The sequence below is a fragment of the Rattus rattus genome, chromosome 3, assembly GCF_011064425.1.
Source record: "Rattus rattus isolate New Zealand chromosome 3, Rrattus_CSIRO_v1, whole genome shotgun sequence".
Classification (NCBI taxonomy): domain Eukaryota; kingdom Metazoa; phylum Chordata; class Mammalia; order Rodentia; family Muridae; genus Rattus; species Rattus rattus.
The window spans coordinates 51342855-51370043 of NC_046156.1; the positions used below are offsets into that span (position 1 = coordinate 51342855).

General features: G+C 40.7%; 1 protein-coding gene across 1 annotated transcript in view; it reads left to right on the forward strand.

Moving 5' to 3' along the window:
* The window catches only part of Cd53 (CD53 molecule), a 143622-nt gene that overhangs the window by 24824 nt on the left and 91609 nt on the right, over positions 1-27189 (forward strand). Inside the window, exon 2 of the mRNA XM_032897535.1 lies at positions 15302-15448. The gene's annotated coding sequence lies outside the window, so the exon portion shown is untranslated. The remainder of the gene's footprint in view (positions 1-15301; positions 15449-27189) is intronic.

The window sequence follows — 27189 nt, forward strand, 5'->3', positions numbered from 1 at the left end:
TATTTTCTTGTGTCTTGTTGGACTAGTTAAGACTGTCAAGACAAGACCACGAGTAGATCGTAAGAGCACAATCATTAGTCATGTCTCTGTAGGGAGAATACTTAAGCCCAGTAAGGTATATTTCATTCTTTTGACTCATAACGTTACTAATAATCACAATTACTATAATGAGAGAGATTTGTGAAAGGAGAAAACATTTCAGTAAGGCAGAATAATTTGTGGTGAGTATTGCTAGCAAGAGCAGACTATACACTTGAAAACTGTGAGAGTGAATTTCAAGTGCTCTCGGTAAGTATGTGCGATAATGCATTTGCAATAGTTTGATTTAGACATTCATATGGTGAAGCTGCCATGCTGCATACCACAAATACATATACAATTTACTTATTAAAAAATCATACACACAACAAACTTATCTACAGTGCTTAGTCTGGGCAGGCACTTTTTTTTGTGATCTAGTTAGTTTTAAAATTTTTATTACTTTTATTTTTTTGCATTCCAGTCATTGCCCACCTCCTGGTCTGCCCTCCCACAGTTCCTCATCCCCCCAAGAGGATGTCCCCAACCCTGCCAGGCCTCCCCACTTCCTAGGGCCTCAGTCTCCAGGGTTAGGCGAGTCTCGTCCCACTGAGGCCAGGCCAGTCAGTCCTCTGCTGTGGATTCAGGTTAGTTGAGGCTGCTGTTCTTCCTATTGGGTCTCCTTCCTCCTCAGCTTCTCCCAGTCTTTCCCTAATTCAACCACAGGGGTCACTGACTTCAGTCCAATGGTTGGGTCTAAGTATCTGTGTCTGTCTCAGTCAGCCGCTTGTTGGGTCTCTCAGAGAACAGCCGTGCTAGACTCCTATCTGTTAGCACACCACAGCATCAGTAATAGTGTCAGGCCTTGGAGCCTCCCCTTGAGATGGATCCGAAGTTGGGCCTGTCACTGGACCCCCTTTCCCTCTGTCTCCTCTCCATTTTTGTCCCTGCAGTTCTTTTAGACAAGAACAATTCTGGGTCAGAATTTTTGATTTACTCTTCTGTGTCCAGACCCTTAACCGCCATGCTGTGCTGTCTTTCTGACTCACAAGGGAGACAAAAACCAATTAAGAGGACTAAAAACACTTTGGTGAGCTCTCTTGATATGGACACACACTTTCTTACAGAAAGACTTAAAGGGGTTGATGTACAGACATTTTAGTGGGGAGAGACATGAGTGATAACCTTTAGACCCTTGCCAACTGTTGTGGTTGGTGCTTTTTAGAACCCAGAGTCCCTCCAGGAAGCAAACACTATGACAATAATCATTCTACCAAAGAAATCTGAGCACAGAGGCTAAGTAGCTTGCAAGAGATCTCACAGCCAGTATGTGATAGAATTCACTTTGAGCACAGGTCTTGCTTCCAGATGCCCAGTCACTGTACTTTAGGGCCTAGAGACTTTGCTAGAATAAAAATGGACACCAGATCAAACAAACAGACAGACAGACAGACAGACAGACAACAACAACAATATTTATCTTTAAAATCCTTTACCTAGGCATTTCATTAAGTGATGAAGAAGGTGAGAGAGCGCCAGAGATTGTAGGTAAGCAGAGAGTCTCACATTACTGTGTGATAAAATCCACCCTGGAGAACAGTTTAAGAGTGGAGGATACAATGCAAGTACTGAAGGACGAGGAAGGGACCGAGCAACTGAGACTGGACCTTATGGCCTCAGGTGGGGTTCACTTGCCTGTTTCCCTTTCCTTGAATTGGTTTGACTCCCGTGGTTTTCATGTGGTGCATACAGATATGTCCTTTTACTTTATGCGTTTGAAGATAAGGATCAAGATCAATGAATGGCATTCCTAACAGAGTTTTCAATTTTCCTCCTCTTGTCAGGGAAATGCCATTTTATTGACATTTGCAAATCTGTATCTTTTATTCAAAGTAGTTTTATATTTGAAGATTTATTTTATACTCACTCGTACCAGATATCAAAGGCTATAGTTTGTATCGAAAACTCTGAGAATTAAAATTCTTTCTATTTCAAAAATTATTTTATTTATTTACATTCCAGTTGTTGGCCCCCCTCCGCCGTCTCCCCTCCCACAGTTTCTCATCCCACTCCTCCTCCCTATTGCCTCTGAGAGGGTTCTCCCCCCCTCAACAGCCTCTCCCTTCCCTGGGGCCTCAGTGCTCTTGAGGATTAAGTGCATCTTCTCCCACTGAGGCTAGATCAGGTAGACTTCTGCTACATATGTGCCAGGGGTCTCAGACCTGCTTGTGTATGCTCTTGGTTGGTGGCTCAGTCTCTGGGAGCTCCCTTGGGTCTGGGTTAGTTGAGACTGCTGGTCTTCTTATGGGGTCATTCTCCCTTTCAGCTTCTTCAATCCTTCCTCCATTTCAATCACAGGGGTCCCTGACTTCAGGTCCATGGTTGGGTATAAGTATCTGCTTCTGTCTCAGTCAGCTTCTGGTCAGGGTTCTAAGAGGATTTCAATGCCAGGCTCCTGTCTGTAAGCACATCATAGTAGTGTTAGATCTTGGTGTCCCCCATGAGATGGATTCCAAGTTGGGCTGGTTCTTGGACTGCTTTTCCTTCAGTATCATCTCCATTTTTGTTCCTGCAGTTCTTTTAGACAGGAACAATTCTGGGTCAAGAATTTTGACTCTGGGTTAGTAACCATGTCCTTCCACTTGAGGCCCTGTCTATCTACTGGAGGTGGATTCTTCAAGCTCCCTTTTCCAAATGGAGCATTTTGGCTAAGGTCACCCCCAATGAGTCCTAAGAGTGTCTCACCTCTCATGTCTCTGGTACTTTCTAGAGGGCCCGCCCCCAACCTCCCACTCCCCTAGGCTGCTCATTTCCATCCATTCTCTTGACCCTCTGGGCTTCTTTCCTATCCCCTCCTACCATACCTGATCCTGTTCCCCCTTTCCCTTCCCTCTCCCCTTTCCCATCCAGGTCCCTCTCTCCCTCTACCTCCTGTGATTATTTCCTTCCCCTTTCTAAGTGGGATTGAAGATCCTCACTTGAGGCTTCCTGCTTGTTAAAATTCTTAAGGTCTGTGGGTTGTATCCTAGGTATTCTGTATTTTTTTGGCACTTATCAGTTATCCGCATACCATGCATGTCCTTTTGGGTTGAAGTTACCTCAATCAGGATGATATTTTCTAGTTCCATTTGCCTGCAAAATTCATGATGTCTTTATTTTTAATAGCCCAATAATATTACATTGTGTAAACAAACTACATTTTCTGTATCCATTCTTTGGTTAAGGGACATCTGGGTTGTTTCCAGCTTCTGGCTATGACAAATAAGGCTGCTATGGATATAGTGGAACACATGTCCTTGTAGTATGGTGGAGCATATTTTGGGTATAGGCCCAAGAGTGGTATAGCTGGATTTTCAGGAAGAAATTTTTTCAGTTTTCTGAGGAACCACCAGATTGACTGCCAGAGTGGTTGTATCAGTTTGCAATCCCACCAGCAATGGAGGAGTGTTCCTCTTTCTCCACACCCTCATTAGCATGTGAGGTTACTTGACTTTTGATTGGTGTAAGGTGGAATCTCAGGGTAATTTTGATTTACATTTCTCTGATGACCGAGGACTTTGAACATTTTTTTAAGTGTTTGTTAGCCATTTTGAGATTTTTCTCTTGTGAATTCTGTTTAGGTCTGCACTCTATTTTTAATTGGGTTATTTGGACTTTTAGGGGTTAACTTCTGATAGGTTTGCCTTTATGTGTTCCTTGGCCTTTTTCCCTTACAGGTTTTAATGTTGACTGGGAATTTAGTGTTTTGATTATGTGATGAAGGGATTTTCTTTTCTGATCCAATCTATTTGGTGTTCTGTAGGCTTCTTGTACCTTTATGGTCAGCCCTTTCTTTAGGTTAGGGACTTTTCTTCTAGGATTTTGTTGAAGATATTTTCTGGCCCTTTGAGCTGGGATTCTTTGCCCTTTCTATTCCTATTATTCTTAGGTTTGATCTTTTCATTCTGTTCTGAATTTCCTGGATATTTGAGTTAGGAGCTTTACATACTTTGTATTTTCTTTGACTGATGTATCAATATTTCTATGGTATTTTTTTCCCGGAGATTCTCTCTTTTATCTCTTGTATTCTATTAGTGATGCTTGAATCTGTAGCTCCTGTTCTCTTTCCTAAGTTGTCCATCTCCAGGGTTGCTTCCCTTTGCACTTTCTTTATTGTTTCTATTTCTATTTTTAGTTCTTGGACTGCTTTGTTCAATTCCTTCACCTGCTTGATTGTATTTTTCTGTATTTATTTAAGGGACTTGTTTGTTTCCTCTTTAAGGGCTTTTGCCTGTTTGTCTGTGTTTTCCTGTATTTCTTTAAGGGAGTTATTTATGTCATCTTTAAAGTCTTCTGCCATCTTCCTGAGGTGGGATTTTAGTTCATTATGTTGATTTTCATGCATGTTATAGTAGCCAGGGATTCCGGTGTCCCTGGTTACTGGAGGTCTGTGTCTTTGGTCACTGTGGACTTCCTGGGAGGCTTGCAGGCTGTAGCATTTGGGCTGGTATCAGGCCACTGGTCTGGCCCAGTAGCCTGAAGTAGCATGAAAGGGAGGTGGAGCTTGGAGGTGATGGGGGCTGTAGATCACATGTTTGCTGGGCTGTGTGGGTATCCCAGGTATCGTGGGTATTTAGGTGAAATTATCACCTGTATCCTTTGTCACTGTGGAACTCCAGGGAAACATACAGGCTTCATTGTTTCAATGTTTATCTGTCAGGCTGCTGATCTGAGACAGGTGGGGAAGTGGGCCAGAAGGAAGGAGGATCAGGCAGTATTAATGTCATAAATACATGCTATCCATGTCATGAATTTGGAGCTCACCTGAACTCCCTTCAAAGCACAGGAGTAGCACACAGAGCACAACCACTCAAGCCTGCTCAGCTATAGCCTAAAATTCCTTCTCAAAGATACACATTGACTTGAGCTGACTTTAGACTTCTTGACTTGCAGTTAAAATATTTCTTACTTTCCTAATATCATTTGTTCAGCACTGTTTCAAGCAGTTTTTTTCTGTCATGAATCTTAAAGTGTATAACTTGTCTTACTGCCTGTGGGTGGACGGCAGAATACAGAACATAGCTGGGTTGATGGCATGCAGTATAGTCAAATAGAAAGAAGGAACCTCATTTCCAAGATCAGATTAGCCTAATTGTCAAATCTTTAAAAGATTATCTTGATTGAAAATTCATGCAGTGAGTCCTGACCATTGTGGACAGCACGATTCATAGGCTTATGGACCTGAGCTGAATAAGAAAGCTAACTGAGCACGAGACAGGGAGCAGGCCAACAAGCTGCATTACTGTGCTTGGTTTCCCCTTCAGTTCCTGCTTGAGTTCCTGCCCTGAATTTCCTCAGTGATAAATTGTGACCTGGAAACATCAGATGAAATAAACTGTTTTCTTCCTTAGTTGAGTTAGTCAGAGTGTTTTGAACACAGCAAAAGAAAATCAAAATAGAACATCATAGCAGTAAAGTGAAACTGCCATATGTAAATAAATGAGGGGTGTGAGAGAGGGCACAGGCCATGAAACTAGATCAAGGTGCCAAGGCAGGGGAAAAAGAAGTGCTAAGGAAGGTTGGGTCAGGGAGGGAGGAGAGGGCAAATGGCATATGTTTCATGAAAACTTGAAGGTGAAAGGGAGGGGTGGGGCAGAGGAAGAAGGGCATTTTTCAAAATTCATTTGAAAAATGCTGTTACAAAACCCAATAGTTGTATATTACTAAATATGAATAAAAAATTCCGAGGAAATATACTAAATAAATCATGACCCATTAATAATCTATGATCTATAATACACAAAATGCTTTTTCTTCCTGGGAATATGATCTAACTAGGCCCATAGTGAGGGTGATTCTCTGAGAGAAGGCTGTTGGCTCCTATCTTATTTCATTACTGCCTCGGTATCTCCAGTCATCTGTTTTACCCATTAATGAGTTTGCATACTCTTCTTAGATGTGGGGTTAAGGAAATAGGAGGTGTAGGAGATTTGGAGTCTGGATCATGGATTTTTGTTTGTTAAATTCAATCTACATTTGTAAGTGACAGAATCTATCCATGGTATTGAGAAGAGTATCCCTAATAGGCAGTTACCAAAATGTGTGTCATTGCCATTTTCTTCAGAGGTCAAGGTGCAGAGCTGCACTATTTCTCTGCTATTTAACAGAGGTTGTTCGTGATCCTAAAACTGTACAGTTTCAAGTCAGTGGAGAGTCTTAGGAGCTAAACAAATAATTATCTGTAGTCACAGTTTAACTAACCAAAATTAGAAAGTCTTATACACCTGTGTACTAATTCAGGCTTACTTGACTTATATGAATATTAATCTATTTTTAACATAACAAATTTAAAAAGTAAATATGTATATACCCACAATATAGAAGAATAAAAATTGAGAATGTTTTCAGTAGTTAATAATTATTCTTCAAATACTGGCTAAAAAAAATCAGGCTTTCTAGACTTCCCAAGGGAGGTATACAGACTTGATTATCCAATACTGAAGGATCAGCTCTGAAAACATACATATAAACAACATTATACAAACTGAGCAGGTTGTACTTGTGTATTTAGGAATACATTTCGTTTGCAACAATGATTTTTAAAAATGGCCATGAGTTTAAAAAGGAGCATGAAGGCATATGGGAAAGTTTGGAGGGAGAAAAAGAAAGGGGGAAATAATGCAATTATAATCTCAAAAATTAAAAAACAATGTTTTTTAAAAAGGCAAAAAAATAAAAATAAAAAAGAAAGAAAAGAAAGCAGATTTTTTACCCCAGGAAAAATAATCCTTTGGCCACAGAGACTTGATCCATTGTATTAGTTGAGATGATTTGTGTGAAAAGAAAATTTCAAAACTATTTGGAAATAGGAATGGTTTTATGAACAATAATCTGCAATAGCTGGTTCCAGAATTAATCAACTTAGCAATCCTTGATGCTACTAAGAAGAATCAGGGTATGTTTCATCTATGTTCTTACTATGCCCCTTTTGAAATAAGGCATATGGGATTCATCTTAAAGTCAATTAAAACATACCATCTTTTCAGGCTTGAAACAGCATTTTGCTCATGCTAGGGAAACACTTGGTAATTGATAAAACTGTAGCTCCTTCCCATTTCTCTATTTTTGTTCCCTGGCTGCCATGAGTTGAAGAGGTATCTTCTATTAGACAGCTTTCACTTTGACATACTATAGCATCTCAAGCCCAAAACATTACAGCCCCCAAACCAGACTGAAATCATCAGGTAAAGAGCCTCTCTTTATTAAAAGTTGATTATCCCAGGTATTTGGTCATAGTAACAGAAAGCTTATAAACAAAGAGGCCATGTATGCTGACCTAGCCTGGAAAATTAGGCTCTCTCTGTTAACTTTTTATACTGATACATTCTTGAAACTGTCAAACTTTCTATAATGAAGTACAAACTCTTTATAATGAAGTACATTCATTCCCTTTCCCATGGACAGTGCCTCTCTGCCATCAAAGGACTTAGGTCTCATCAACCACCCCTTTGCTATTAGAATTCATAATTCTGGCACTTCCCAGGTTCTAACCTCTCTGAACTTACCTTTAGCATCCTATTCCCCTCTTATGTTTTCATCCTTCATTTCTGACGACTGAAAACTTTGCTTTCCTGTTTTACATGGTCTCTCTCTCCCTCTCCTTCTCCTTTTCCCTCTCCCTCTCCCTCTTTCTCTCCCTCTTTCTCTCTCTCCCCACCCCTCTCTCTGTGTGTTAAATGTAGGATGTCTTTGTCTCCCTCTGTTACTCCCCACATCATTGTTGAGACAAGGTCACTCAGTGAAACTGAAGCTCACTAATTCAACTAGGTTGCCCAGATACCAGAGATCTTGTCTGTCTCTTCTCCAATGCTAAGGTTACAGGCACACACTGCCCTGTCCAGCTTTTTATTGGTGTCAGGATCCAAACACTATCTCTCATGTTTGTAAGGATAGTGCTCTATCTATTGAACCATTCCTCAGTTCCCCCATCTGTTTTGTGTGGGAGAAAATAAACCTGACATGTTGAATCACTATGTTGTCTAAAAGTTCCAGAATGATTGTTTTAATATGCAAAACATATTTTTCTTCTAAATTTCTTCAGTGAGCTGCAGTTTTTCATCAATTATCAAGTGTTTTCCTAGCATGAGCAAGATCCTGTTTCAAGCACTGAAAAATGATATGTTAATCAACTTTAAGATGAATTATCTCAGGAGTACCAGAGAGGAGTGTTTGTTAATGGGGCTAAGTTTAGGAGTGCCCTGTCATTAAGCTAGTCATAGCTTTGTGTGTGTGTGTGTGTGTGTGTGTGTGTGTGTGTGTTGTCTGTTTGCAAAATCCAAAGAACTCCTGGGTGGGTGCAGTGGGAGCTGAAGCAGATAATTAACTACTGCTACAGATACAGGTTCCACTAATATGATTCTGTAGGATAAAAAAGTAGATAAAACATTTTAATGTGAAGTTTGGAGAAAAATGTGTTCCTGGTTCCTAAGGAGGTTTAAGGGAGTGGGGATAGATACAATCAAGATACATTGTATACATAATATATAAGATTTTCAGAGAATAAATAAAATATTATTAAAATAAGAAAAGAAAACATGGTAGATCAGTGTTTAATATCTAGCAGATGAGTTAATAGACTAATAAAAATGAAAAGAGAATTAGTGAAAATATACCTAAAGAGATGTAGGACACAGCAAGCAGATGTGAAATTATGAACAACAAAGAGGCACAGATAGTAGAATTTAAAATATCTGACGTTGACATCTTTAGGTCAGGCTGCCCCTAGGCAATCATACTAGTGTTCATGGCCCATGTTGCCCTGGAGGCCATGTTGATGTCCCCGGCTTGTGTTGTTTCTAGGGACTGTCCATTGCCTGTGCTATGGCTGTGTTGATATCTGTGGTCTGTGCTGCCACTGGAGATCATGCAGAGGACCCTGGCATGTGCTGACATTGCAGACCACGTGGAAGTCCATGATCTATGGTCCCGATGACTGTGAAGGGCAAAGCAGTTACTTCTGCCGTGATACCACTGCACACTCACTGTTGATAAAGAGAGACAGAGAATGCGTCTGTGACAATCTCCACTCTATGCTCAAAGTAACAGCCTAGACAGGAGTCCCTTGAAGAGAACTAAAGATGCCAAAGTGTAGCTCTCCACAACTGATGGCTTCTGCAGGGGTGTGGGTGGGAATGGACTTTCTCTTCTTCTTTTTCCTTCTCCTCTTCCTCCTCCTTCTCCTCCTCTTCCTTCTCCTCTTCTTGTTGGAGGTCACAAAGTTCAGGAGTGATGAATCTGGGAAAATTTGGAAATGAGTGATCAGGGCAAACAAGGTGAAATTTCAAAATAATCAAATATTATGTTGGGAAAAATCTTAAAAAATAAACGAGTAGATATACAAAAGTTATAGAATATTTTAGAACCTCAAAGTGAGCACAGACTTTGTAAGTTCATAGTGTAGAGTAAACTTAAATATGTTAATAGAAAAAGAAGCTAGGTGACTATTAAACAAATAATAAAAAATTGAATTTTCCTCATAATATATCAATTACTAAATGTGCTCTCTGTGCCAACCTTGCATTATTCATGTACCTGATCTACCTTAAAGCCCTCCTATTGCTATGATTAAACACCATGATCAAAGTTACACTTAGAAAAGAAAGCATTTAATTGGAGCTGGCTTAGAGTTTCAGAGGTTTAGTCTATTGTCATCATGGCGGAAGTATGGCAGAAAATGAACTACTTCTTATGTATCTTACCTAGATAACAGTTTATTTAGCTATATCATCAATTATATTACTAAGTCAATGAAGGAAACTATTACCATTACACTATAGATGAAATAGTCAGGTATAGTACTAGAGAGGTAGCTGAGAGCTACATCCTGATTTGCAGTCAGAAATAGAGAGGGAGAGAGAAAAGAAAGAGACTCTGGGTTTGGCATGCTTTTTTGGACACCCCAAAAGCCTACTGCCAATGACACACTTCTCCAACAAGGGCATAGCTCCTAATCATTTCAAATAGTACCACTCCCTGATAACTGCACATTCAAATATATGAGCCTATGGTGGCCATTCTTATTCCTATAACTCCTCTGTCCCTCTGGTTCTCTCTAAATAGATGAGCACTCTGAAGCATAGCCAGCTTGGGAGGCTCTCATAACCACTTCTGACTCCATGACTGTACAGCTAGAATTTCAATGCAGACAGTATACCCATAGACACCACCACAATCCCATCCCTTCTCTCTCTTTTTTAATTTCTTTTTTAAACTTATTCACTTTACATCCCATTCACTGCTCCCTTCCAGTTACCCTCTCCCACAATCCTTCCCCCTCTCCCTACCCCTCAGAGCTGGTGCGGACCCCCCTTGCCTTGGTATTTCAAGTCTCTTTGAGGTTAGGCACTTCCTCTCCCACTGAGGCAAGACAAGGCAGCCCAGGTAGAACATATCCCACATACAGGCTAATGGGATAGCCCCTGTTTCAGTTCCAGGAAAAGCCATTTTCCTCTGTCTGTTTATGACTCTAGGCTAACATGAGGTGCCTTTTGCAAAGACAGGATGTCTGAATATTGGAAGACACTTAATATAAAATTATGGACTTGTTCAAACAATTAATTAGTAGCTGGAGTGTAGTGTGAAATTCCACCTTTAATGGGTTACATAACCTTTAAAAGACAGAACGGCAATCAACAGATTGGAAAAAATCTTTACCAATCTTACAACTGATAGAGGGCTAATATCCAAAATATACAAAGAACTCAAGAAGTTAGACTCCAGAGACCTTATTAAAAATGTGATACAGAGCTAAGCAAAGCATTCTCAGCTGAGAATTATTGAATGGCCAAAAAGAACCTAAAGAAATGTTCAACATTAGTCATCAGGGAAATGCAAATCAAAACAACTCTGAGATTCCACCTCATACCAGTCAGAATGGCTAAAATAAAAAACTCAGGTGACAGCAAGGATGTGGAGAAAGAGGAACACTCCTCCATTGTTGGTGGGACTGCAAACTGGTACAACCACTCTGGAAATCAGTCTGGAAGTTCCTCAGAAAATTGGACATTCCATTACCTGAGGACCCAGCTGTACCTCTCCTGGGCATATACCCAAAAGATGCTCCAACTTACAACAAAGACACATGTTCCACTGTGTTCATAGCAGCCCTATTTATAATAGCCAGAAGCTGGAAGGAACCCAGATGTCCTTCAACAGAAGAATCGATAAAAAATATGGTACATCTATACAATGGAGTACTACTACTCAGCTATCAAAAACAATGACTTTATGAAATTCATAGGCAAATGGAATAAACTAGAAAATATCATCCCGAGTGAGGTAACCAAATCACAGAAAAACACACTTAATATGCACTCATTGATAAGTGGATATTAGCCCAAAAGCTCAGATCACTCAAGATGCAATCCACAGACCACAGGAAGCTGAAGAAGGATGACCAAAATGAGGATGCTTCCATTCCTTAAAAGGGGAAAAAATATCCATAGGAGGGGATATGGAAGCAAAGTTTAGAGCAGTGACTCAAGGAACAGCCATTCAGAATCTGCCCTACAAGTGGCCCATGTGGCATATATATATACACACATACAGCCACCAAAACTAGATAAGATTGATGAAGCTAAAAAGTGCATGCTGAAAGGGACCAGATATAGATCTCTCCTGAGAGACACATCCAGAGCGTGTCCAATACAGAGGTCAATGTTAGCAGCAAACCACTGAACTGAGAACAGGACCCCCTTTGGGGGAATTTTAGGAAGGATTGAAAGAGCTGAAGGAGCTTGCAACCCCGTAAGAACAACAATGCCAACAACCAGAGCTTCCAGAGACTAAAACCACTACCTAAAGACTATACATGGACTGACCCAGGGCTCCAACTGCATATGTAGCAGAGAATAGCCTTGTTGGGGCACCAGTGGAAGGGGAAGCCAAGGTTGGACCCCCAGTGCAGGAGAATGTCTGGGGTTGGGGGTAAATGGGTTGAATGGGGGGGGGCAACCGTATGGGGTAGGAGTAGGGGGTGGAGGTTTATGGACAGGCAACCTGGAGGAATAACATTTGAAATGTAAGTAAAAAATATACCCAATTTAAAAAAAGAAAGAAAGAAAGAAAGAAAAGAAAAGAAAAATATTTTTTTAGTGGGTGAGGCTAATCATTTCAAAGAAAATGAACTATTTCTTATGTATCTTACCTAGATAACAGCTTATTTAGCTATATTATCAATTTATATTACTAAATCAATGAAGGAAAATATTATCACCATATTACAAAGACACCAGAACTAAGAAATCTTACACCTGAAATCTTTAAAGATTTCATAGGAATCTACTTGAAAAATTTCAGACATATTTTTCCTAAAATATTTTTTAACGTTTTTTACTATGTGAGACATATATTGATTTATTCATATAACCCAGGAACCTCATTAGTAATTTGCTCATGAAGAAGGAAAATGTAAGTCCACACCAAAATACAAATATTTGTAGAAACTTTATTCATAATATTCCAGACAGCTCAAATGCCTATTAACTCAGAAATGTCTGGGCCAGGCGATGATTTGAGTACCCAAGACATGGAGTCCTTGGCAGCAAATAGAAACACTGCTTTCGCATATACAAAAGGAGTGTGACTTAAAAAGTTCTGAGAGAGGAAAAGGCTGCTAATGAGAAAAAATAAGGTGGAATATTACACAATAAACCCATTTAAGAAAATAAATGTTAAGATAAAGTTAGAGATCAAAAACCCTTAAAGTCATATTGAAACAGCTAGCCTGTCTAGTGCATGGACTTTTTTTAAACTACTAAATTGTAACTCTTTTGCTCTTATTTCTGCTGGAATGCTGCCTAACTAAGGACATTAGCTTTCAACTACATCTACAACCAAGGAGGTCTTCGTGATGGAGGATTTAAGCAAGAATGCTCTTACCTGAGACATATACCTTAAAGTCCATTTAATGTAGTTCAGTAATTCCCAGCCCTTAGATAATAATATTCAAATAGATATTTTTGGTTTCTCAAAATAAAACTTAGTTCCCAGTGTTTTCAACTAAAAATTTTAAACACAAAAATTGAAATAATTTTTACCTATATTCTATCAATAATGTTTTAAATTATCTTTATCAACTATCTGTCACCCTATCTATCTTTTCATTTTCTAAAAGACATTTCGATGTGTATTTGCTTGCTGTGTTGTGAACTGCACAGGGCTTCGCTCACATCCAGCATTTGTTCTCCTATTAAGCTAAACCACCAGGAACTCTTTCCTTTCTGTTTTTTCCCCCAATTGGTTATTTTATTTATTTACATTTCAAATTTTTCCCCCTTCCTAGTTTCCCCTCTACAAACTCCCTATCCCCTTTCCCCTCCTCTATGAGGGTACTCCTTCACTACCCACCCACTCCTGCCTCAGCACCCTAGCATTCCCTTACCTTGGGTCATCAAGCCTCCACAGGACCAAGGGGACCCCTCCCAGTGATGACCACTAAGGCAATCCTCTGCTACATATCGAACCTGAGCCATGTGTTCTCCCCATGTATACTCTTTGGTTGGTAATTTAGTCCCTGGGAACTTTGGAGTGTCTGGTTGGCTGCTATTGTTGTTCTTCCTATAGTGTCACAAACCTCTACAGCTCATGCAGTCCTTGGATTAACTTCTTCATTAGGGTCCCTGTGCTCAGTCTGATGTTTAGCTGCGTGCATCCACATCTGTATTGTTCAGGCTCTGGCAGAGCCTCTCAGGAGACAGTTATACCAGGCTCTTGTCAGCAAGAGCTTCTTGTCATCAGCTATAGTGTCTGGGTTTGGTGTCTGTAGATGGGATGGATCCCTAGGTGGGGCAGTCTCTGGATGGCCTTTCCTTCAGTTTCTGCTTCATTATTTGTCCCTGCATTTCCTTTTGGCAGGAGGAATTCTGGATTAATATTTTTGAGGTGGGTAAGTGACCCCATCCCTCAACTGGGGACCATGCCTATCCACTGGATATGGTGTCTATAGGTTCTCTCTCCCCTTTGTCGGGTATTTTACCTAATATTCTCCCTGTTAGGCCCTGGGAACTTCTTTTCTTTTTTATTAAAAACATTTAAAGCCTCCAAAGTCCCTCGATTGAAATAAAAGAACTCTTGTAGATTATGTTATTAAGATGTGGGGATGATTATTGTCACTTTAATTTACAAAATATTTTGTGTGAAGTAGAAGAAAGCACTTCTTCCAGGAGGTAGGAGATGGCAGTAATGTCTAAAGACTAAGGAAAAAAGTAAAGTATCTGAGCACCCACTGATAATATGAGAGAAGATTGGCTCGTGATGCATAAGAACACTGACAAATGATCCTATGTTGGGTTGACCTAGTTTTGAAATGGTACCAATGTAGAGTGCATGGTTGTGTTATATTCTACCCAAAGAAGAGTAGAAGAGCTAGGAGGATGAGTCAATGCATATTAGTCTGATATTACAGGTGGGCTATGTGAACAAGAGTTGAGAATTCTGAAGACACAGACTTAATAATGACATACCTTTTCAGCTGGAAAATGATGAAATTAAAAAAATTAGTGGGAAACATTATGTTTTCAGACTAAGGGGGGCATTAATCAGAAAACTGCTGAATGTAACTATCAGACCGCAGGTACAAGGCAGTAAGATGTGAAAAAAAAAAAACCTTGAAGGACAGAGAGCTTTATTTGTCCTCATTTTAAAGCTGGAAAATCATAAACTATAGAAACATAAGGTCAGGGTGGGAATTTTAGATCAAGAATATAGTACCTGTCAGAACAAAACAAAATTTGGAAGTGATTACAAAGTCCCACCCTCAGTTGAAGAGCTCTTTGCAATTGATCATTGGTGAGAGATCTTGGCGCATCTTCAGGGATGCAGCCTCTGAGCGCCTACCCATGCTCCAGTAAATGGTTCTATACTGATGGGCATAGACATTAAATAGACTCAGTGGGAGAATCTGTAGGGGAAGGGAATATCTGAGGGAGGTATGAGGAGTGAATTTCATCAAAATCTATGCTTAATGCGTTAACACATCATGTATCAAATTCTCAACAACAACAGAAATATGATGGCTGAAAGAAAGAGAACATCAACAGCATGTTATGATGTTTTGGCATTGAAGGTTTTATAAAATGGCAATTGGAACCACATTGGCGAGTCAAATGCCAAAACCTTATAGATGAGATATGTGGGCCCAATCTTTCATTGTTTTCTAGAGGCATTCCAGCAGATTTTACTCCTTAATGCAGAATGTGAGGGAGCCCTCTCTCATCATTTATGTATTTGTGTTTATTTGCACCAGGGTTCTTATTAGAGATGCTTCAGCAATCTTAGAGTCATTGAAGAAATAAGAAACATCATGGAGAAGGACTCTCAACACTGACATGCTGAACTGATAATGGACTCTTGCATGGATGAATCCTTTCAGCTCCTTACAGATTTGGATCAGGTATCTTCTGGAACCTTTTTAACTCATGCTTGTAAATTAGAGGGTGAAGGTTGGTGGAGGACGCATGAATAGAGGTTTGGTCTTTGTCAAATATCTCCATCCTCCAACATGGGACAGCCTGATGTGACAAAAGAATTAAGCTTAAAGCTCTTAACAATGAATATTCTTGGACAATGCTAGTGGTAGGGGTGACTATATAATTAAACATGATATCCGTCAACCACTATGTAAAAGTTTCGTAATCTCTTTGTTTAAATTGGCCTGAAAGCCTAAGAGACATCATTAAAAGTGAAAAGTAGTAGATATCAGGGGAATATAGATTTGCTCAGACTTATCGGGTTTTAATGAGAAATGGCCCAACGACTAAGGATTCACTTCCTCCTATGCTTACCAGTAGAGAGAGAGAGAAAAAAACCCACCTAACTCTCTGTGGACAACTTCTTTAAGTTACAAGAATATGGGCCCCCAGGGAGTATGAGCGGTGAAATGGTTTTAGCTAAGAATGTTCCCCTCTCAGGGGTGAAAGTGTTATTTGTATTTCAAATGAGCATCCCCAGGAGCATAAAACTTGCACACATAGTTGAAGGTCCTGTGATTCCTGATACTTATGCCTAAGAGTAATGAGGATGCCAGATTATGAATCTTAGAGCTGGCCTCAGAGGAGGTGAAAAGATGGGATATTCAGATCCCCAGAAATGTGTCAGTTGCTGTAGTAATAACTTCTAGGTGACTAGAATGTGGCCAAAAAGGATTTTTGTTTAGATATTCAATATTGACAGCCATTTCAGACAAAGATAACTTCAAACTGGCCTGTCCTGAGGTTGGTGATGTCATAGTACAGATGTTCTGTGCTGTCTTCTGACTCATTCCATCTGCTTGCCATCCTCTAGCACAGTGTCTGACTCACCTCTTTTCCTCATACATTTAGCCAGTACGTCTTTGAGTTTCTATTTTGATAATACCTCAGTTTTAAGCACGTAGTTCCTATCAGGGACTCTGTGAGGTGTTTTATGTATACCAAGTCAGTATACATAAGGCTCTACAAGGTTGGTACAACTGTTCTCATTTTTCATATAAAGAATCTGAGGTTTAGTAGATCAAGTCATTGATTGAGTCTTGTGATTAACATGTGATAGACTCTGCATCCTCTTCACAGATCATAGGGTCCATGTTTCTAATCATGGTCTTATCAATTCTCTGTTATTATACTATTGATAAGAGCCAGCACCTGCCCTTTACATAATATTCCTAAGCCTGAATTACTCTGCAATCTACAGAGGCAGAGCTAAGAGTTAGGGATGCCTTTTCTATCAGAGCCTCTGAAAACAACAAAAAGATAGGTATGTGTTAGAAATCTTGGAAGTCTTCATATCCACAAGGTGCCTTGTGCAGTAGCTAGAAAAAACATCCAACAAAATATTCAGTCCAGCTCATAGAATGTTTAGTAGAGAGTAGTGTTTCACAACAGTGACCACTCCCAAATTCTTAGGAATTTGTTTACTGATGACTTAGAGAAATTTCTAAATGTACTAAGAATTCTGTGCTTATTTTTCTAGCATAATGTGGAGTTCAGAAGTAAATTCAGAAGCTACACCCTAGATTAAATATTAAAGTCCTTTGCATTGTTCTAATCTTCCAAGCTTATTTAGCATAAACTTCTCATTAAAAGATGGGTAGAAAGATGCAGAGCCCATTACAGAGTAGGTCTTTGATTTTATATTTCTTGACTATTTTATCCTTGTGAACTATGACTATCCAACCTACCTTAGGAGATGGACTTTCAGGTAGACCTTTTGTTTTCACAATATTTTAAATTATAGTACAAATTATATGTATTTTGCATTATGCTATGGCTAGCTATGGCCCTCATAGATCCTTTAGCAATTGTCTACTGTTTTTATAACTTTGAGAAAGGACCTTGCAAATCTTGTAAGTTTTTGAAGCATTCTCTGAGTCTTGTTTAATTCACTTTCAGAGTCCTGGGCTCTTCTTTTTCCTCAAAGAGAAAATGTTTCGATTTGGAACAAATGTTTATAAATTTCATAAAGTTTTCTAGCCCTTGTATTCTTTCTTCTTATTCTTTCATGATTTTCCTGAGCCTTGGAGAGGCTAATATAGATATCCGATTATGCCATTCCACATTATATGGTTGAGATTTGGGCCACTATGCTACAGCATAAGTCATTTGTTCTCAGGAGCTGGTCTGGCCCTTGTGTTTCCACCTGGCTGCAGAAAGGAGACAGAGTTAGCTTGGTGGTTTGAATATGCTTTACCCATGGGGAAGTGGTATAGAGGTGTGGTCTTTTTGGAGGAAGTGTATCACTGTATGTGGGCTTTCAGGACTCCTACTGCTCTAACCTACCCAGTACAAAAGAGACAGTTGGGTGCTTTCAGATCAAAATGCAGAACTCTCAGCTCCTTCTTCAGCCTCCTGGCTTCTGTCCTGTTTGAGTTACTCTCCTGAGTTCATTCAATGATGAACAGCAAACTGGAGTGTAAGCTGAATAAACTCTTTCCTGCCCAACTTACATTTTTGTCATCATATTTCATCACAAAAGTGGTAACCTAACAAAGGCAAATGGGATATTGCTGTAACAGACCTGATCATGTTTTGGGGATGATTGGTAAAGGACTTTGGAACTTTGGATTAGAAAAGCCATCGAGTGTTAAGAGCTCTGTGGGGTTGTTGGCCTGTAAATGGAATCCTACAGAATAGGAAAAGATCTTTATCAACCCTACATCCAACAGAGGGCTACTATTCAAAATATATAGAGAACTCAAGAAACTACTCATCAACAAACCATATAACTCAATTAAAAATGAGATCTAAACAGAGAATTCTTGACAGAGGAACTCTGATGGCTGAGAAATGTTTAAAGAAGTGTTCAGGGGTTGGGGTTTGGCTCCAGTGTAGAGCGCTTGTAAAAGTGTTCTGAGTTCGGTCCCCAGCTCCGGAAAAAAAAAAAAGAAAAAAAAAAGACTAAAAAAAAAGGTTCAGTGTTCTTGGTCGTCAGGGAGATTTGAATTAAGCTGAGTCAGATTCCACCTTACACTGGCTAAGATGTGGAGCCAGGGGAACTCCTCCATTGCTGGTAGAAGCACAACCTTATGCAACTACTTTGGAAATATTTTGTCATTTCTCAGAAAACTGAGAATAGATCTAACCTATGAGACAGCTATATTACTCCTGGGCATATATCCAAAAGATGTTTCATCATATTGAAAAGACACTTGCTATACTATGTTCATAGGAGCTTTATTCATAACAGCCAGAGACTGGAAACAACAAAGATGTCTCTCAACCTAAGAATTGATAAGGAAAATGTGGTACATTTACATAATGGAGTATTACTCAGCTAATTCAAAACAATGACAGGTTGCGGATTTAGGTCAGTGGTAGAGCGCTTGCCTAGCAAGGGCAAGGCCCTGGATTCGGTCCTCAGCTTTGGGAAAAAAATAGATCTTTAAAAACAATGACAACATGAAATTATTAGGCAAATGGATGGAACTAGAAAATATCATCCCGAGTGAGGTAACCCAATCACAAAAGAACACAAAAGGTATGCACTCAATGATAAGTGGATACTAACCCAAAAGCTCGGAATACCAAAGATACAATTTATAGACCACATGAAGCTTAATAAAAAGTAAGACCAAAGTGTGGATGCTTCAGTCCTTCTTAGAAGAGGAAGCAAAATACTCACAGGAGGAAATATGGGGACAAAGTGTGGAGCAGAGACTTAAGGAAAGCCCATCCAGAGACTGCAATACCTGGAGATCCATCCCACATATAGTCACCAAATCCAGACACTATCCTGCATGCTGACTGGAGCCTGATATAGCTGCTTCCTGATAGACTCTGCCACAGCCTGACAAATAGAGGTGGATGCTCACAGTCAACCATTGGACTAAGAACGGGGTCCCCAATGGAGGAATTAGAGAATGGACTGAAGTAGCTGAAGGGGTTTGCAACCCCAAAGGAAGAACAAGAATATCAACACCCTAGATCTCTCAGGGACGAAACCACCAACCAAAGAGTAACCACGGAGCAACTCATGACTCCAGCTGCATATGTAGCAGAGGATGGGCCTCTATTTCAATTTTTTCCCGTTTTTTCTTTATTAACTTGAGTATTTCTTATTTACATTTCGAATGTTATTCCCTTTCCCGGTTTCCAGGCCAACATTCCCCTAACCCCTTCCCCTCCCCTTTTATATGGGTGTTCCCCTCCCCATCCTCCCCCCATTACCGCCCTCCCCCCAACAATCACATTCACTGGGGGTTCAGTCTTAACAGGACCAAGGGCTTCCCTTTCAACTGGTGCTCTTACTAGGCTATTCATTGCTACCTATGAGGTTAGAGTCCAGGGTCAGTCCACGTATAGTCTTTGGGTAGTGACTTAGTCCCTGGAAACTCTGGTTGGTTGGCATTGTTGTTCATATGGGGTCTCAAGTCCCTTCAAGCTCTTCCAGTCCTTTCTCTGATTCCTTCAACGGGGGTCCCGTTCTCAGTTCAGTGGTTTGCTGCTGGCATTCGCCTATGTATTTGCTGTATTCTAGCTGTGTCTCTCAGGAGAGATCTACATCTGGTTCCTGTTGGCCTGCACTTCTTTGCTTCATCCATCTTGTCTAATTGGGTGGCTGTATATGTATGGGCCACATGTAGGGCAGGCTCTGAATGGGTGTTCCTTCTGGGTCTGTTTTAATCTTTTTGCCTCTCTATTCCCTGCCAAGGGTATTCTTGTTCCCCTTTTAAAGAAGGTGAAGCATTAGCATTTTGATCATCGTCTTGAGTTTCATGTGTTCTGTGCATCTAGGGTAATTCAAGCATTTGGGCTAATAGCCACTTATCAATGAGTGCATACCATGTGTGTTTTTTCTGTGATTGGGTTACCTCACTCAGGATGATATTTTTCCAGTTCCCTCCATTTGCGTATGAATTTCATAAAGTCATTATTTTTGATAGCTGAGTAATATTCTATTGTGTAGATGTACCACATTTTCTGTATCCATTCCTCTGTTGAAGGGCATCTGGGTTCTTTCCAGCTTCTGGCTATTATAAATAAGGATGCTATGAACATAGTGGAGCACGTGTCTTTGTTATGTGTTGGGGCATCTTTTGGGTATATGCCCAAGAGAGGTATAGCTGGGTCCTCAGGTAGTTCAATGTCCAATTTTCTGAGGAACCTCCAGACTGATTTACAGAGTGGTTGTACCAGTCTGCAATCCCACCAATGATAGAGGAGTGTTCCTCTTTCTCCACATCCTCGCCAGCATTTGCTGTCCCCTGAGTTTTTGATCTTAGCCATTCTCACTGGTGTGAGGTAGAATCTCAGGGTTGTTTTGATTTGCATTTCCCTTATGACTAAAGATGTTGAACATTTCTTTAGGTGTTTCTCAGCCATTTGGCATTCCTCAGCTGTGAATTCTTTGTTCAGCTCTGAACCCCATTTTTTAATACGGTTATTAGTCTCCCTGTGGTCTAACTTCTTGAGTTCTTTGTATATTTTGGATATAAGGCCTCTATCTGTTGTAGGATTGGTAAAGATCTTTTCCCAATCTGTTGGTTGCCATTGTGTCCTAACCACAGTGTCCTTTGCCTTACAGAAGCTTTGCAGTTTTATGAGATCCCATTTGTTGATTCTTGATCTTAGAACATAAGCCACTGGTGTTTTGTTCAGGAAATTTTCTCCAGTGCCCATGTGTTCGAGATGCTTCCCCACTTTTTCTTCTATTAGTTTGAGTGTATCTGGTTTGATGTGGAAGTCCTTGATCCACTTGGACTTAAGCTTTGTACAGGGTGATAAGCATGGATCGATCTGCATTCTTCTACATGTTGACCTCCAGTTGAACCAGCACCATTTGCTGAAAATGCTATCTTTTTTCCATTGGATGGTTTTGGCTCCTTTGTCAAAAATCAAGTGACCATAGTGGGTTCATGAACCCAAAATGTGTGGGTTCATTTCTGGGTCTTCAATTATATTCCATTGGTCTATCTGTCTCTCTCTGTACCAATACTATGCAGTTTTTTATCACTATTGCTCTGTAATACTGCTTGAGTTCAGGGATAGTGATTCCCCCTGAAGTCCTTTTATTGTTGAGGATAGTTTTAGCTATCCTGGGTTTTTTGTTATTCCAGATGAATTTGTAAATTGTTCTGTCTAACTCTTTGAAGAATTGGATTGGTATTTTGATGGGGATTGCATTGAATCTGTAGATCGCTTTTGGTAAAATGGCCATTTTTACTATATTAATCCTGCCAATCCATGAGCATGGGAGATCTTTCCATCTTCTGAGGTCTTCTTCAATTTCTTTCTTCAGAGTCTTGAAGTTCTTATTGTACAAATCTTTTACTTGCTTGGTTAAGGTCACACCGAGGTACTTTATATTATTTGGGTGTATTATGAAGGATGTCGTTTCCCTAATTTCTTTCTCGGCTTGTTTCTCTTTTGTGTAGAGGAAGGCTACTGATTTATTTGAGTTAATTTTATACCCAGCCACTTTGCTGAAGGTGTTAATCAGGTTTAGTAGTTCTCTGGTGGAACTTTTGGGATCAATTAAATATACTATCATATCATCTGCAAATAGTGATATATCGACTTCTTCCTACAAACTTGTATCACTTTGACCTCCTTTTGTTGTCTGACTGTTCTGGCTAAGATTTTGAGTACTATAGTTAATAGACAGGGAGAAATTGGAAGCCTTGTCTAGTCCCTGATTTTTAGTGTGGATTGCTTCCAAGTTTCTCTCCATTTAGTTTAATGTTAGCAACTGGTTTGCTGTATATGGCTTTTACTATGTTTAGGTATGGGCCTTGAATTCCTATTCTTTCCAGGACTTTTATCATGAAGGGGTGTTGAATTTTGTCAAATGCTTTCTCAGCATCTAATGAAATGATCATGTGGTTTTGTTCTTTCAGTTTGTTTATATAATGGATCACGTTGATGGTTTTCCGTATATTACACCATCCCTGCATGCATGGGATGAAGCCTACTTGATCATGGTGGATGATTCTTTCAATGTGCTCTTGGATTCGGTTTTGCCAAATTTTTATTGGTATTTTTGCATTGATATTCATAAGGGAAACTGGTCTGAAGTTCTCTTTCTTTGTTGGGTCTTTTTGTGGTTTAGGTAAAAGAGTAACTGTGGCTTCAAAGAAGGAATTCGGTAGTGCTCCATCTGTTTCAATTTTGTGGAATAGTTTGGATAGCATTGGTATGAGGTCTTCTATGAAGGTCTGAAGAATTCTGCACTGAACCTGTCTGGACCTAGGCACTTTTTTGGTTGGGGAGATCTTTAATGACTTCTTCTCTTTCGTTAGGAGTTATAGGGATTGTTTAAATGGTTTTATCTGTTCCTGATTTAACTTCGATACCTGGTATCTGTCTAGAAATTGTCCATTTCCTGCAGATTTTCAAGTTTTGTTGAATATAGGCTTTTTAGTAGGATCTGATGATTTTTTTTAATTTCCTCTGATTCTTTAGTTATGTCTCCCTTTTCATTTCTGATTTTGTTAATTTGGACACACTCTCTGTGTCCTCTTGTTAGTCTGGCTAAGGGTTTGTCTATCTTGTTGATTTTCTCAAAGAACCAACTTTTGGTTCTGTTGATTCTTTCTATGGTCCTTTTTGTTTCTACTTGGTTGATTTCAGCTCTGAGTTTGACTATTTCCTGCCTTCTACTCCTCCTGGGGTGTATTTGCTTCTTTTTTGTTCTAGACTTTGAGGTATGCTGTCAAGCTGAGTGGACATTGACTGCGGGCAAAATGCCCCAGCTTGGCTAAGGCTGCGTGCTCCCACTGCTGTTCATAGAGCCTTATTTATAATGGCCAAGCTTGGAAAAGGCTGATACCTAAACAGGAATGGATACTGAAAATGTGTGCATCTACACAATGAGATATTACTCAGCTATCAAAAATAGCTGACTTTATGGAATTCATGCATGAAATGGAGGGAACTGGAGAAATATCATCCTGAGTGAGGTAACCCCAATCACGAAGAAACACACATGGTATGCACTCATTGATAAGAAGTGGCTGTGGCCCAAGTGGCAGGTGCCTAGATGCACCAGGCACATGAACTCAAGGCAGATGATCAAAATCTTGATGCCATCACTTTAAAGAGGTGGGCATGGCGAGAATCAGAAAGATTAAAACAGACAGAAAGGCTGCCCATTCAAACACCTTGTATTTATGCATATGACCGCGAATGGTTAATGAATGGCCAACGAGGAACCAGATGTGTCTCTGAGACACGGCTAATGCAGCAAATACATGGTAGAATGCCGGCGACAGGCTCACTGAACTGAAGGCGGGACCCCGTTGAAGAATCAGAGAAAGGGACTGGAAGGTGAAGGACGGAACCCCATATGAACAGCAATGCCAGCCAATGATTTCCAGGGACAGTCACTGCAAGACTATGGACTGACAGACGTGAATAACCTGGTAAGCACCAGTTAGTATGATCTGTGATTATTGAGGAGAAAGGGAAGAAGAGTAGAAACCTGTTTCGGAAAAGAGTAGCTGAAATGAAAAGAGCAGGCATGAAACCCAGCTGGAATGTGCAAGACGTGAATTGTTGTGACAGCTCAATCAGCATGCAGGGCCAGTCTGGTTTGAGCTGGCATCCATGTGGGATGACATCTTGTTGTTCAGTCTTGTGAATAAACTCTTTTTCAACGACCAGAACATTTCTCAGCCATCAAGTTCTGTGGGATGTGGGCTGAGACCTGTCTGAAAGCACCAACTGTGCTAGTGGGAATCTGAAGCCACATCGTGACACTCATGTTCAAGCCGACTGCATGAAAACTCAGGAAAATCATGAATGGAAGAATACAGGGCTGAAAACTGTGAGACTAATCGAGCATTTTCTTGAGGAAAAGAAGTAGGACTCAGTGATCAAACAGACTCAGAGAATGGCTGAAACTTGCAAGACTGCTGATCACTGAGAGTTATAAAAGGCAGTGAGACAGTAGCTGAGACTGTGAGAGCCATAACATGCAAAATACATATGTTGTGCTGAGCAAGGTCCAAGGCCCAGGAAGGACTAGCTGCCTCTGTCGGGCTTGAGAGATGGGGAGATGGAAGACAGGTGACACTGACATTCTGGGATCTCAGGTGTGTGTGCAGGTCCATATCGGTTCAGCATGTCAGTGTTGAGAGTCTTGTGATGTTCTTGTTTCAATGACTCTGAAATACATAAATGCAAAATTTGAACATTTGAAAGTTGCGTTTTCAACTGAGGACAGAAAGTAAAACTCTCTGTCAAATTTTTCACATTCTTACTGTAGCAACCTTCTTGGTCTGTAATTTCTTGTAATTTTTGGTGTGGACAGAGGATGGGGTCTGCCTCAAAGTGATCAGGGGACAAGCAGGCTGAGACCATCAAGCACTGGGATCGTCCCGTCTGGGCAGACACTTGACAGGCTGTGCAGACTGCAGGCAGACCATGCAGTGTGGACAACATGTGGGCTGCAGGAGACAGAGTTGACTCCGGGACATGAGCTATGGGAAGATGTGTGGCTGCTCAGGTTCGGGGACCAGAGTGGGAGACACGTGGCTCCGGGCAGACAGAGGACCTTGATCAAATGCAGGAGGGTGTCTGTGAGGCTTGTGAGAGTGGGTGTGCCATGGAGGAAGGATGAGGCTGTGGGGAAGCAGGAAGGCAGTGGGAAAAAGGCACAGTGGGAATGCTGGATGAAGCCTGTGCTGATTCACACGTGAAATGAAGATGGGGTGATGGGAGCATTAGAATTATCTGAAACAGGAATTACTGATTCAAATGGACTGTGGGCAGTTTGAGAGTCATGCGACAGGCTGTGTGTGTCTCATGTTTTGGGAAGTTTCAGTGATGCTGATATAATTTTCATTGTTAGTAAATTTTCAGGTTGAACAAAGACATCTGTTCCTTCCGGCTGGCTATTATAAATGGGAACACTATGGTGCAGTGGGTATGTGTCTTTGTGAGATTGGAGCATCTTTGGTATATGCTTGGGGAGGTACAGCACAGGTCCTCAGGCAATGGAGATGTCTATTTCTGAGGAACTTCAGGCTGATTTCCAGAGTGGTTGTACTGTTGCAGTCCACCAGCGTGGAGGTTCCTCTTTCTCACGTCGCGCTTGTGCTGGGTTTTTATTTAGCCATTCTGACTGGTATGAGTGGAGTCTCAGAGTTGTTTGGACCCTGATGACTGTGTTGAACTTTGGGTTCTTCCAACCATTCAACAATCTCAGCTGAAATACTTTTAGCAACTGTATCACAATAAGGTCTGGAGTCTAACTTGCTGAGTTCTTTTAGTACAGATATTAACCAGGCTGAGTGGAAGGGTGGCTGGGCAGGGGGCTCTGAGGCTGAGAGAGAGGAAGGATTGAGAGAGAGCATGGCTGGAGGGGCAGTGGTGGGATGTGAGACAAGTTTAGAAATTGAAAGGGAGAGGATGGGATTTGTGGTGGGGTGTCTGGCACTGTCTGCGTGAAGTGCAGTCGTGAGGTCAGAAGTGGTATGAGAGCCTCCCAGAGAACCAGAGACAGTATAGAATGGAATGGCTCATGTTGGTGTGCGGTGTTGAAACTGCAGGCTCAGTGTGGGAAGGTTGATTGAAATTTTCCCAGATCGCTCACTCACAGGCTGTGACCTCAGAAGGGAAGGAAGGAGGAGGAGGAGGATCATTCCGCCCACGCAAAACCATCGATTCGAGGGACTCACAGGCTACTGACATAGTGGAGATTGTCTGGGCTGACAGACAGTGGCACAGGCAGTGGACAGCAGGGACAGCATGGTGCTGCAGCTGTTCATCTGCTGAACCTGACAGGCACTCCTAAACCCCCATTAAAGTTGGACTCTGACACCAAGCTGGACAGAGTGTGTGGAAAGATCTCCTGAGCAACCAGACAGTGGTGGCTTCAGTTTCACCATTGATCTAACAATGGGAGTAACAGAGGGAAGACAAAAATTAACACTGCAGAGAAGGAATGAGAGAAGAAGAAAGAGGAGAAAGAGGGAGAGAAGGAGGCACCATGTAAAACAGAAGCGAAATTTTCGATCGTCGAAATGAGAATGAGATGCTGAGGTGAGTTCAGGAGGTTAGAGCCTGAGATGCCCAGGTGTGATTCTGAGCAGGGTGGTTGGTGGACCTGATCGCTGATGTGGGAAGGCATGATCCATGGGAAGAGATGAATGTATAAAGAGTTTGTACCGATATAGAAAGATTTGACATTCAAGAATGTCAGTATAAAGATTGAGCAGAGAAGGCCTGAACCTCCAGGCTGCATGATTCAGTCTGAATTTGAGGCTGTTTGGGCTTGAGATGTATGGTGTCAAGTGGCTGTCTGAGATGCCTCTTCAACTCATGGCAACCAGAAATAGAGGAAATGAAAGACTTCAATTTATCAGTGCAATGTTTCCCCAAATGTGTTCAAAAATAGTCCCAGCAAAACATTGTTTGAGTTATAATTACGTGTCTGAAAGCCACGATTTTCTCAGTACATTATGTTACTTTTAAATTTGTTATTTAAAATGAATTAATATTATAAATCAAGTAAACTGAATTAGTACACAGTGTGCTTTTCTATTTGATTGGATAAACTGTGAACTGAATAATTGTTTAGCTCTAGACTGACAGTTAGGATCACGAACAGCTGTGAAACTTCATTCCCAGGAAGATTGTCATGTTGTGTTGAGATTTTCAATAGTTTACCCTCCCTGTTGTGGCTGTAGCGCTACTTCCTGGCCGGCGCATGGTCTAG